Here is a 13,539-nt window from a genome sequence, read left to right as displayed (position 1 = left end):
ACTGTTACAACTGCTTTAAATGTTTATTTCATTTAGCTTAAATTAGAGTTTTAACACAATTCTTTAGTGTAACTTTATTTTTTCATTGAACACAAAAGGCGATATTTTGAAGAATATCCTAGCCTCTCTCTTCCATATAATGAAAATGAATGGGGACAGTGCTGACAAGCACCAAAATGCCAAAAAAGACGATAAAAGTAGTCGTGTGCACTACTGCATTACAAGTCTTATGAAGTAACAGACCAACATTTTTGTTGTTTACTGAAATCTTGCCCTAAATCAAAACCAGATCAAAATTTTGGATTTAATTTACTTTAATGGTGCTATATTTTATTTTATTTTTTGTCTTTTTGGAGCTTTATCCATCTCCATTCACTTTTAATTTATGGAAAAGAGTGGCAAGGAATTAAAAAAAAAATTCAGCTTTGTTTTTTTCCACAGAAGAAAGTCATAGGGGAGTAAATTATTAATATGTTTATTTATTTGTGTGCATGCGTGTGTGTGTATGTGTATATATATATATATATATATATATATATATATAAACAGTACTGTGCAAAAGTCTTAGGCACATAAGATATTTCACAAAAGCATTTGTCTTAAGATGGTTATTTATATCTTCATCTTTAGTGTGTCAATAGGAAAAATACATTTTAGACTCCCAAACATTACTTTTGCAAATAGAAAAGATTAGAATAGAAGAACAGGGAGCCCTGCAACATATGTCATGGCCCCCACAAAGCCCCCCACTGAACATTGTGTCTGTCTGAGATTATATAAAGAGACAGAAGCAATTGAGACAGCCTAAATAGATAGAAGAACTGTGGTGAATTCTCCAAGAAACTTGGAACATCCTATCTGCCAACAACCAAGAAAAACTGTGTCCAGGTGTGCTTAGGAGAACTGGTGCTGTTTTAAAGGCAAAGGTGGCCACACCGAATATTGATTTAGCTTTTTTTATGTTTACTGGACTTTGTATGATATTAATTGATAAATGAAAACTATTTATGTCATTATTTTTTAAGACATCCTCACTATGCAACATTTTTCACAAGTGCCTAAAACTTTTGCACAGTACTGTATATATATAATAAGTCCTTTATTTTCCTCACTTCAATTATAGTGATTAGTTATGGGCAAATGGACAATAAAGAGCCACAGATAACCCGTCCAGAGTTCACCCTTTAGTTCGGGGGTTTTCAAACTAGGGTCCTCAAGAGGGTGCTATGGGTACATGGAAAATTTCAGAGAAAGAAGAAATCGTTCATAACCCAATTGACCAAATTTGCCATTTCAGTTTTCTTTTCAGGTTTATAATTACTCAGTTATAGTAACGATGCGATAGGGAGAACAAACACACCCAAGAGCAGAGGAAACGTTTATGGAATTTATTAATAACAAAAGGCAGTACTGTGGATGTCGAGGATCCCGGCACTGGCTGCAGCAGCGGGAAAAGGCGACAGGGAAGAGGACGCGCTCGGGGACAATTCTTGAAGAGTGTGTTCGAAGGATAAGTGTGTGCGTTGTGGAAGTCCGGAACAGATTCGTAGAATCCTCTGTTGAAGCTAGCGAGGTGCAGAACAGTACCAAGCTGAAGAGCAAAAATAAATAAAAATCGCAGATCAAAATAATTAGTGCAGATCAAAAAATAACAAGCATGAATAAAAAATAAAATAAAATAAATAAACACTTAAAATATGCCGCAAAGCAAAACAACAACAACAACAACAAAAAACATTCAAGCAGTCATCAGAATGGCAAAGTCATAATTTCCTTGGTTATATTACTGTTTTTTGTACCCTCTGACAATTTTGCTCATATTTTAATTTTTTTTTTGTACGCTTACACTGAATTTTTCTTTGCTTTTGTTTCCAAGTTCTGTGCTTGGTTTTCCAATTCTGATTATTATTATTTTTTATTTATTTTTTTTTTATTTTTTTTGCAGCATATTTTAAATGTTTATATATTTTTGACTCATGCTTGTTATTTTTTTATCTGCGCTAATTATTTTTATCTGCGCTTTTTATTTATTTTTGCACTTTATGTTTTATCTGCACTTATTATTTTTGGATCCATGACTGCAATATTTTTGACTAGATTTTGATGCCATAATCATCAAACTACAATCTAGCAAATATACTGAGAACATGATGGGCTTAAGAAGGGTCCTCTTAAGAGGAGAACAGGTGTTGTTCAGCAAGCTAATCAGTGGCATGATCAGTGTTTCCCCGGGAACATTCAATGTCGTGCCTGCGAGACAGGGGGGGAGAGAAAAACAGACAATTTATTGGGTAGAAAAAAAGATATGCTGTCAATGTACTACAAAGCAGGCTAAATGTTTTCCATATAATTAGGAATGCACATTTTTGGCCGACACAATACCAATTTTAATTTGTATTATATCGCTTTATTTTGTCATCTGAACACTGTTGTACACTGAAAAATGTACAAAGAGGCACAAAAGCTATTTTTTTGTCCCAACATTAAATAATTTCCACAGAACATGGATTGGATCTGTTGAACAAATGACAGACCACAGTCAAATATGTACTAGATAAAAATCTACTACAGTCCCTCCCTCTAGAAGTTCCTCTTTATTTTAAACAATTTGATAGAATATCAATATTTAAGAATATCTAAGTCTTTTATTTGGAATGGTAAACAACCTCGGTTGCATTTCAGTAAGTTACATAGACCAATTGACAAAGGAGGTTTAGGCCTCCCAAACATTTTTATTTATTGCTATGCTTATAATCACAGACACCTGGCCCATTGGTCTGTTCCACCTGAGGGAGCCCCTCCCTGGTACTACATTGAACAAGCAGTCCTTGCCCCAATCTCACCATTGCAAAGTCTTTCTATCAAACTGCCTAGAGAAGTAAAAATGCATCCCATTATTTCACACTTACATTCAGTATGGACAAAGGTCTCCCATATGTTCAATTTTGATACTTACATAAATGTTTCCTCAAGCAAATGGCTAAACCCCAAATTGTGTATTAACAAGTCCCCCTTTTGCTGGAAAGAATGGATCAAGAGGGGTGTTGCTACACTTGGCGACCTTTATGAAAATGGAGCTTTGAGATCATTTTAAAATATAACACATCAATTTGGGATTTCTAGGTCTCAATTTTTCAGGTATTTACAGTTGCGCCATCTACTTTGTACAATTTTTGGGGTTAGTACACAGGCCCCTTAAGCAGCAGACACCCTCTGTATGGTGCTCACAGCCTTTGGAAAGGGGCATGAAGCGTCAGTGTATTATTCCTCATTGATTCAGAGTCTTGGTGATGGGGCCTTAACTGCTCTTAAGAGGTTATGGGAAAGAGATTTGAACTTGGTATTGGAGTTTGGGGAGTGGGTAAGAAATTTTAAAAAGGTATTTTGATAAATTATTGGCCGATAAATATGTTGCATATCCACAGCTAATACGATGGCCAATACATCGATGCAACTCTACAGATAATATTTTAATAATTTGTTTTGGCTTTGTTACAATGACAGGCTAATTATTTAAATTGTCTGTATAATATAGCACATAAAATGCTACATAATTTTTCTCTGGTCTTTATACACAAAACATATTTTAGGAGGGGGTCTTTGGCATCCAAAAGTCTGAAAACCACTGCTTTAGTTCAGGCTTATCATGTTCTGAAGTCCTATTGTTCAGCCCCACGTGGTCTTCCTACAGCTGTACAAATATGTTTTTTTCACTCACCCAAACACACATGTTGGTATGCAAGAAATTGAGTTTCTTTGTTGTTCCATATTTTTAATGTGAATGTGAGTAATACCTGAATCCGGGACCCTTCCCCTCTGGGTAGAGCTGTAAATATTTCTCTTCAGCATTGTCTCACTGAGCCTATTTAGAAACATGCTGAATGAACAGGTCTGACCAATAATGAACAAGAAACTATGAGAGCAACATTCTCTTCTCAAGTCTCTGTCACATTGTTCGTGCTTTCTCTCACTGAAGTCCTGGCACCATACAGTATGTTTCATGTTTGGAGGATGTCAAACTAGCCATTCTATTTGTTTCTATGTTCAGAATTACATTAAAGCTAGACTACTGTCTAAATTCATTTTGTCAGCTTGGAACAGTTTACTAAAGAGAAATTTGTGGTTATTTGGGTTGGTACCCATGCAGACAGGTCATGGAATATCAAGAATCCAACAGTTCATAAGCCATAACTTCCTCTAATGTTTCTATGACGGCTCATGAGGTGTTTAAACTAAGTAGCTGAGTGGCTCATAACACCTCTCCTTTTAATAATGCATGCATATTTCTGTAATTAGTGGTTCAAGCAACCTAGATCTGTTTACGTGCAGAATGAAGATTGGCATATAACCTGAGAAGGAAAATGCCATAACACATTATTTTATGAGGTGTGGTCTGAAAATGAATGCAGGTGATGCCTTTCTCTTTCAGTCTGTGCTTCTCTCTGCTTTCTGAAGGTCTAACCTAATATTTTTAGTATGGAGGGATTTTTGGTAAGGTGTTTGGAATCACATATTCACGTTTACTCTTAATGAGGACTTGCCACTTCTGTTGTTTTATATAAAGTTAATTACACTGTTATTCTATAGACTTTGTTTATTTTATTTTTTTCTCCAAAATCCCTAAACTAAGACCAAAATTATCAATTGTAACGCTGGTTACGGATGTAACTGTAGTTCTGTGGATTCCGGATGACTGCCAGAGACAGTGCTATAGTAGTGGATAATCACTGCACCAGCCAGATAGATTGAAAACATGTACCAACATAGTCACATAGTGACGAAAGCCGAGCTGAGGGAATATAAGCCCAGAATTGCAGCTCAGCACCCCACCTCGGAACGTCTTTCTCACGTCTTCCGAGTGACAGGGAACTCTGGCAGTCATCCGGAATTCAAAAAACCATGGTTACATCCATAACAAGTGTTCTGTTTTCTTCCTCCTGACTGCCAGAGATGGTGTTATAGTAGTGGATGACCAATACCAACAAAGTCACGAGGAGTAACTGAAAAGCACAGGGGTTTTCGCAGGGGCACAGCAGAGCTAACATCATGGGATGAGGCAACGTTAACATTGTAATATCTCGTGAAGGTACAAGGAGAGGACCAGGTGGCTGCAGAACAGATGTTAGTAAGTGAAAAACCCATAAAGGCAACCCATGATGAGGCAACATTTACATTGTAAAATCTCACAAAGGTACAAGGAGAGGACCAGGTGGTTGCAGAACAGATGTCAGTAAGGGAAACACCCCTAAAGGCAGCCCATGAAGAGGAAACAGCCCTGGGGGAATGGCAAGTGACTGCCCCAGGCAAAGGTTGTTGAGCCTTCTTGTATGCCATGGTAATAACCTCAACAACCCACTTGGCAGCCTCTGTTTGGATAGAAGGGCACCTTTTTTAACTCCACCATAACAAACAAACAACTGATCAGATCAGATTAGACTGCCTCTAATGGCTCAAAAGGAGGTAGACACAGAGACTCCAACACCAGAGGTAAGACCCACACTAGAGAACAAGGAGTACGAGCAGGATTAAGATGTCTCACACCATTCAAAAAGCTGCAAATTGGACTGTGGGAGCCCAGAGAAAAACAGTCAACAGGCGAATGGTGTGCAGAAATGCCACATAAACCTTTGGGGTGGGAGCTGCCTTGCCACTGTACAAGAGACTTTGTAGGAAACTCAAAACTGCTGAAACTGTGCAATGCACAGGGTCAAAATCATGATTCTCTCACCATGAACAGAAAGATTTTCAGCGATAGGCATAAAGCAGTTATGTAGAAGCAGCCCTCACATTGAGAAAAGTGTGAATGAACGAGGGCTCACAGTCTGCTAAGAGGGAGTTGGCCCCAGAGGCCAAATCCATAACTGTAGACAGGCCAGTTCTGGGTGCAATATACAACCGTCCAGTTGGGATAACAAGTCCTTCCTTGGGGGAAGCTGCCTTGGTCTGTCCATCAACAAAGTTAGAAGCAGAGGAAACCATGGTCTGGACAACCACCATGGTGCTACCAGAAGCACGCTGTGTCTGCTTTGAGCAATTATGTGAAGCATCTTCAAAAACAGAGAAATTGGGGGAAAGGCATACAATCTGGCCAGTTGCGTCTTATCCCAACGGACTGGACGCTTCCCTCAGGGTAAACCACATCGGGCAGTGGGTTGTTTTCTCTGAAGTAAATAGGTCCGCTTCTGCCATCCCAAACTCCTGCCAGATCTCCTGAACTACATCTGGGTGAAGCCTTCATTTGCCTGGATGTAGCCAGTTTCTGGACAGAGCATCTGTAGCCTGATTGACTACTCCCAGCAGGTAAAAAGCCCTCAGTGATGCAAACCGGGGAAGCGGCCAGGTGAGAATGCTGAGTGAGTCATAGCAAGCTCTCCAAATTTATGCCCCCTTCATGGTTCAGATGGAAAGCCGCTGATGTGTTATCTGAGCGCACAAGCACATAGCAGCCTGCCAGCACTGGAAAGAAGTGCTTTAAAGCCAGAAAAACCACACGCATATCCAGCAGTTTGATGTGGTCCATAGACTGGGCCTCCGACCATTGACCACTGATGCCTCTGTGATTCCAAACTGCACCCCAACCTGTGAGTGATGCGTCGGTTGTTATCACCTCCCGACGGGAGGGAACAATGCCTAGCGGAACGCCTGCTGTCAAAAAGGCTAGTAAAGTCCACTGCTGAAGGGCATGCATGCAACGGTGAGACACTACAATCCGTCAATGACGATGATGGGATGGGTCCAACCACAGGCTGCTGTTCCACACCTGTAGGGGTCGCAGGTAAAGCAACCCAAGGGGAACCACAGGAGTGGCCGCCGTCAGCATCCCAATCAACCTCAGTAACACCCCAAACTGGAGAGATGCACCCAGACGAAACTGAATAAGAGGCTGCAGGATCTCCACTGTCTGGGGCTGAAATAGAGAGGCATGCATAGTTACAGAATCGATTGTCATTCCGATGTACGTGACTGACCGCATGGGAGACAGAGTACTCTTTGCCCTGTTCACTGAGAGGCCCAACCAGCTGGGTATCCTGCACAGCGTGGCCTCTTGTCTGAGCACATAGTAGCCAGTCATCCAGGTACGGTAGGATCCGCAATCCCTGGGACCATAGGGGTGAAAGGACAGCCTTCATGCACCTCGTGAACACTCGAGGGGCTAGGGAAAGGCCAACGGGCAGAACCCTGAACTGATAAGTCTGGTTTCTGAAACTGAACCATAGGAACTTCCTGTGGTGCACTGCAATCAAAATATGAAAATTTGCATCCGTCAGGTCAACAAATCTCCCTCTGTCACTGACTGAAAAATGTCGGTCGTGCACAACATGCAAAAGGGTAGCCTCTTTAAGAGTCTCCTTAAATCTAAAATTGGACAAAAACTCCTGTCTCGCTTTGGAACAAGAAAATATGTTGAGTAAAACCCATCTCTTTGAACTATGGGGTGAACCTTCTCTACTGCCCCCTTCTCCAACAAGGAACAAACTTCCTGAGAGAGAGAGCTGCTGAACAGACTGAGTCTACCACCACAGCTGGAATGACACCCGAAAACTTTGGGGGACGGTGTCGGAACTGCAGAGTATATCTGTTGCGTAGTGTCGTCAAGACCCAAGAGTCCAACATTGAGCCTTCCCAATAATTCAGATGACGTGCTGACAAACATCTGACCACCGGCCCAAACATCTCAGGCCTTGAAGGTTCGACCTTTTGAGGTGGTGGGGGGGGGGGGTGTTGATGCGGACCCCCTGGGGTACGGAGGGGGGTAGGACTAACATGGGTATGACGCATGTGGGCCAGTTGGGGGGAATATGACGGAAGCATGGCTGCGTAGGTGCGTAACAATGTTGAGCAGGTGCTGTTGGCATTCTGAAGTTTGGAGCATGCAAACTGGCAGCAAGAATCAGTTGGCAGATTGTGTTCTCAACACGAGTGATATAGGCAAATGATTTGTATGCTTTTTTAAGAAAGGAATCTGTGCGGCCACACTGGGTACTAGGGGATCGGATGTTCCCTCTAAGTGCTTCATCTGGCGTCACTACCAGCATGGCAACCTCTGGCACATTTCACACTCCAATGGACTCCGATTTAGCCATTGAAGCCAAAATTCGTGCAGTCTTGGAACGCCTCTTGGCTGTCCCTGGTCACTTAAGGCAGCAGTGTCAAACTCAGTTCCTGGAGGGCCGCAGCCCTGCAGAGTTTAGTTCCAGCCCTGCTCCAAAATGCCTCCTTGCAATCTTCAAGCACTCCTGAAGACCTTGATTAGCTGCTTCAGGTGTGTTTAATTAGGGTTGGAGCTAAACTCTGCTGGACTGTGGCCCTCCAGGAACCGAATTTGACACCCCTGACTTAAGGGCACTTACAAATTCTGCCATAAAGTCCTTACATGCAGAAATAGCAAAGGCATTCATAGGTGAAGACCTGCGGAAAAACACACTGGACTGAACAGGATGCGCAGGGCGGTTATCAAGGCCAAGGCGAGCCACTGCCATCTGACGCACCTCCAATGTTTCATCCACTGAAGGTGGAATGGTCCCTGGAGAATGACATGAGCCTTCACCAGAGCTACCTGCTATTGCTGTCCCCACTGGCATGCCCTGCAAAGGATCAAGCTCAGCAGCTTTAGTGTAAAGTTGGTCTTGAAAATGTTTGTCAGAAGCGCATGTAGACATAGCATCAAGTTGGGGGCTATAAAAAGGGTAAGGAGAACCAGTAGCTTCTTCATTTGATGAACGAGAATGAGCATCCTTGGTAGACCCCGTAACAGCATTAGGAACTAAGTCTGCTGGCTGAAGGGCCTGCAGAAGACATTTCATCTCTGCCATATCTGAAGACAGGCCAGCAACCTTCTTTGACAACAGGTGCCCTGCCAAATGGCTGCCTCTAGCAGCGGATCTTTTCTTGGCTGGGGAAGTGCCGGCAGCCGTCAAGGTACGACGCTTATGAGTTCTCTGCCGTGAAGCCAAAACTGATAATCAAAAGATTAGATTCCCGGCTGTGGTCCATTCCAGCCAAAAGTAACTGTCTCTCAGACACAGGTAGCAAACTACAATGCGGGCATGGGTCTGTAAGTGCTGCTCTTTGATGTTGAAATCCTAGGCATGATGGGCAGAGATCATGCTCTTCGATCCTTCGGATAGAACCACAAAGAAAATGACTAATTATGCAAATATACTACTACCTCCAGATGAACCGCAAGGAAGATTACTATATGCAAATATACTACTACCTCCGGATGAACTGCGAGGGGCAGTGAACTGGCTCCGAGTTACAAAAAAACACCCACAGTTAGGACTGACAGATGTAAGCGAAAGAACAAGAAAATTAGGGTGTGAGACCCGTGATAAACACAAAACTCCCTCAAATAACTCAATAACTAGCCCAATTGTATGGATGATTTATTTTAAAAACAAATAAAAGCTGCCGACCCAGTCGTGAAGAACAAAAAATAATCCAATCCAATCCAATGCAAAACCATACTGTCACAGTTTGGAGGACGAATGTTTGCTGCTTTGAGAAAAGCTGCACTGACGATTGATGATGAAAATACCCTATGACCTAATCTGAAGGTGAGAAAGCACAGCAGACCATCAAAAGTAAAAAAAACAAAAAACAAAAAAACAAAAAAACAAACATGGACTTATATTTACAGAATGTTCAAACGGGCCAACAGAATGTTCAATAATCTGAAATCAACTGTGAAAAAATTCAAATGTAAACAAACATAAACAAGTTCTACCAAAGAAAACTTTTTGTATTTTAAGAATTAAAATGAAAAAATGGGATTTTATGAATTATGTTTTGTGAAGCGTTTTTTACAATTGAGGAAGTGCTCAAAAGGGATTTTTTTTTTTTTTTTTAGATTTAGCTCACTTTTGTGGATACTTATGTCCCCTAAAGTATAACTAGTAAAACTTATGTCGTGATATATTTTTCAAACTCTTAGTACTAAACTCAAAACTTGTCACACTTGTCACACTACTAGTCTAAACCTGCTGTCATGCTTTCATTGTGTTTGTAGATGTTTCCTTTCATAGCCATAATTTATGTTACATTTAATGAGAACACTGGTTTAGTCAACAAAATACAAAAGACTGATCTTCTTTCAAATTAGTCATTTTAACTACCTATTGATTCAATAGCAGACAATGCAAGCTACATGTTTAAAATGGCTAGAGGTGCTGAATTAAAAATACTACAACACTACAATGAGCAATACACATAGAATTGATTATCTAACCAAATTACTGACATACATACTGTCAAATCCGTAATATCTATTATAGCTCTCAAATGTGAAATCAGAAAGTATGGTCAGTGAAGACATGACACCGCCATGGGGTTTTCTTAATTCTGACAATAGTAGAACAAGTTTTTCTATTAATACTGAAACTGAAACACACTGTAAGAATTGTGTAACACAATACATACTCTATTATATTACAGTAATGCTCTTTACTGTATAATGCATATCCTGTAGACTTTGTTTTCTGTTGGCCTTTTGACCTTGTAGGGTGAGGTAATTTGGCAGTCTCTACCATAGTAAGGCCTCTGTTTACCACATGGTCAACAATGAAGGCCTGACTTAAAATGTCCCTTATCTCTCCCTCTGATGTCTGCTTGTTTGGCAGAACAGTCTTTTAACTGCTAAAAAAACAAAAGCCTGGACCGTTCGCTGTGCTGTATTATGGAAAGGGTCTGATTTTCGTGATGTTGTTAAGCTTGAATTTGCATCATTGAGATGTGGTGGGGAAAATACCCAACAGCGAAAGCAGTAGAGACATGTTGATGTGCGTGTGATTGTTATTTAGATTGCTTGTTACTTAAAGATAGCTTGTTAGAGTTTGTTTAATATTTCTTGAATTTAGTGGTTTCAAGCCACCATTTGTTCACTGTACAAGACACATTATGGTCAGCACAAACCATTCTTGTTTCAACCAGTGTTTAATGTAGTCTGGGTCTAACTTTCTTTTACATTGCGCAGTTTTGTTTATGGTTTTCAAAGATGATGGGATGTCAAGTAAGCTGTCCACGTAATCATCTGCTGAAAATGACTGATTTTAGCTTCTACCAAATGACCGATAAATTAGCTACAAAATACAGTAACGCTGGATTTGATGCACAGCCTTTGACGGCAACAACAAAAGAAATGAGAAGTGTCTCCCTAAGTGTTAATAAGCTTATTTATTTTGCTTTTCTAACTATGCACGATTATGAATATGGTTAGTTGCATTTAATAATTTCAATTTAGCATTGTTCCCCCCCGCTGTCTGCAACCTGTTCAGAAAGACCTGCAACCCAAATTTGGGTTCTAAAACCATGGGTCTAGAGGACAGGTGAGAAGTTTGGAGACATGAGTAGTTTTGTCTCTAGGTGATCTCTAGAGGAGAACACGTTTCCTGTGATTGGTGGTTGGTTTTCAGAGAGTGGAGTGGAGAATCTGTTGATGGCTGTGAAAAAATGACAAAGTCCTCAGCAGACAGACAGCTGAAGGACAGAGGTGGAATATAAATATACTTATGATGACACTGACTACTCAGATACAGCTGCTTTTGCATTAGCATTAGTGCTGCCAGTACAGTCCTTCCTCTCTTTTCAATGCATGCAAAAAATATTCAACAGGATTCTGACAAATTGATGGAGAACTTTCATTTGCATGGATTTGGCTACTGTCCAAGACATTATTTACATATTATGCAAGAATAAACTTTTTCCCTTCTTGTGGAATACTTTATTAGCAGTGTTATGTGACTGGCCAAGTGCCTTCACATTATCACTGCACACACACAGACACACACTTTCATATCAATGAAAACATTTACAGAGTCACATCTTGCAACTTGCAGTGAAGTCATATTATTTTTATTTGAAATAAACTTCTGGCTCAAAATAGCAGTTCTGTGCCTTAAATTATAAAATGAGATGCTGTATCTGACAAGAGAAATTCCATTTATATGTGCACATGTATGATGCAAAACAGGGCAAACACTTTCAGTTTGAATTTGAAGTGAAGTGATAGCTGTGAAAACATGTGACTTTTGCACTTGGAATGTTCTTAGGTATGAGGTCATGCACCTCTTCACCCTTAATGCTGCTTGCGTGATACACTTCAGGTGGTGTCTGTTGAAACAATGCAGGATTGTTCAGACATGCACTTGAGAATTTACATCATATCCAGTAGCCCTCCAATTTTTTTCTTACAAGGGAAACATAAAAAAAGCAGATACAACAGCATCACAAAACACAAGCCTTTAGTACTTGACAAACATGTTTAAAACTGTAAACAATAGTGCTCCATCGTATCTAAAAATGTAAATCTTACTCATTTGTGTACAAAAGAATCAGAATCAGAATCAGCTTTATTGCCAAGTCTGCTTACACATACAAGGAATTTGTCTTGGTGACAGGAGCTTCCAGTGTACAACAATACAAAAACAATACAAAAACAACAGCAAGACACAGATAATAAAAAATAAAAAAATTATTAAACACATACGTACATACACACACAGACACACACATACATACATACACACATACACATACGTAGTGCAAATCTAATACAAATCTGTTATCTGTTATGTACAGTGCAAATCAAATCTGTTATGTACATTGCAAATGGAGGAATGAAATAGCAGAAGAGGTTGGATGTGTTGGATAAATATAAAAAAGACTAAACTGTGTATTGCACATAGTTATTGCTCAATGGGGCAATTTAACTGTTCATGAGATGGATAACCTGAGGGAAAAAACTGTTTCTGTGCCTGACGGTTCTGGTGCTCAGAGCTCTGAAGCGTTGGCCAGAAGGCACCAGTTCAAAAAGGTAATGGGCAGGGTGAGTGGGGTTCAGAGTGATTTTTCCAGCCTTTTTCCTCACTCTGGAAGTTGGGGACAGCCAACAATCCTCTCAAAAGTCCAAACTGTCCTTTGTAGTCTTCTGATGTCTGATTTCGTAGCTGAACCAAACCAGACAGTAATTGAAGTGCAGAGGACAGACTCAATGACTGCTGAGTAGAACTGTATCAGCAGCGCCTGTGGCAGGTTGAACTTCCTCAGCTGGCGAAGGAAGTACAGCCTCTGCTGGGTCTTTTTCACAATGGAGTCAATGTGTGTCTCCCACTTAAGGTCCTGTGAGATGATAGTGCCCAGGAACCTGAATGACTCCACTGCTGCCACAGTGCTTTTTAGAATGGTGAGGGGGGTCAGTGTTGGGGTGTTCCTCCTAAAGTCCACAATCATCTCCACCGTTTTGAGCGTGTTCAGCTCAAGGCTTTTTTGAATGCACCAGACAGCCAGCTGTTCAACCACCCTTCTGTATGCAGACTCATCGTCATCTTGAATGAGGCTGATGACAGTGGTGTCATCTGCAAACTTCAGAAACTTGACAGAGGGGTCCTTGGTGATACAATCATTGGTGTAGAGGGAGAAGAGTAGTGGGGAGAGCACACATCCCTGGGGGGCACCAGTGCTGATTGTACAGGTGCTGGAAGTGAGCTTCCCCTGTCTCACAAGCTGCTGCCTGACCGTCAGAAAGCTGGTAATCCACTGACA

This window comes from Myxocyprinus asiaticus, chromosome 23, assembly GCF_019703515.2.
Source record: "Myxocyprinus asiaticus isolate MX2 ecotype Aquarium Trade chromosome 23, UBuf_Myxa_2, whole genome shotgun sequence".
In the NCBI taxonomy this organism is placed as follows: domain Eukaryota; kingdom Metazoa; phylum Chordata; class Actinopteri; order Cypriniformes; family Catostomidae; genus Myxocyprinus; species Myxocyprinus asiaticus.
This window is presented reverse-complemented; position numbering follows the sequence as displayed.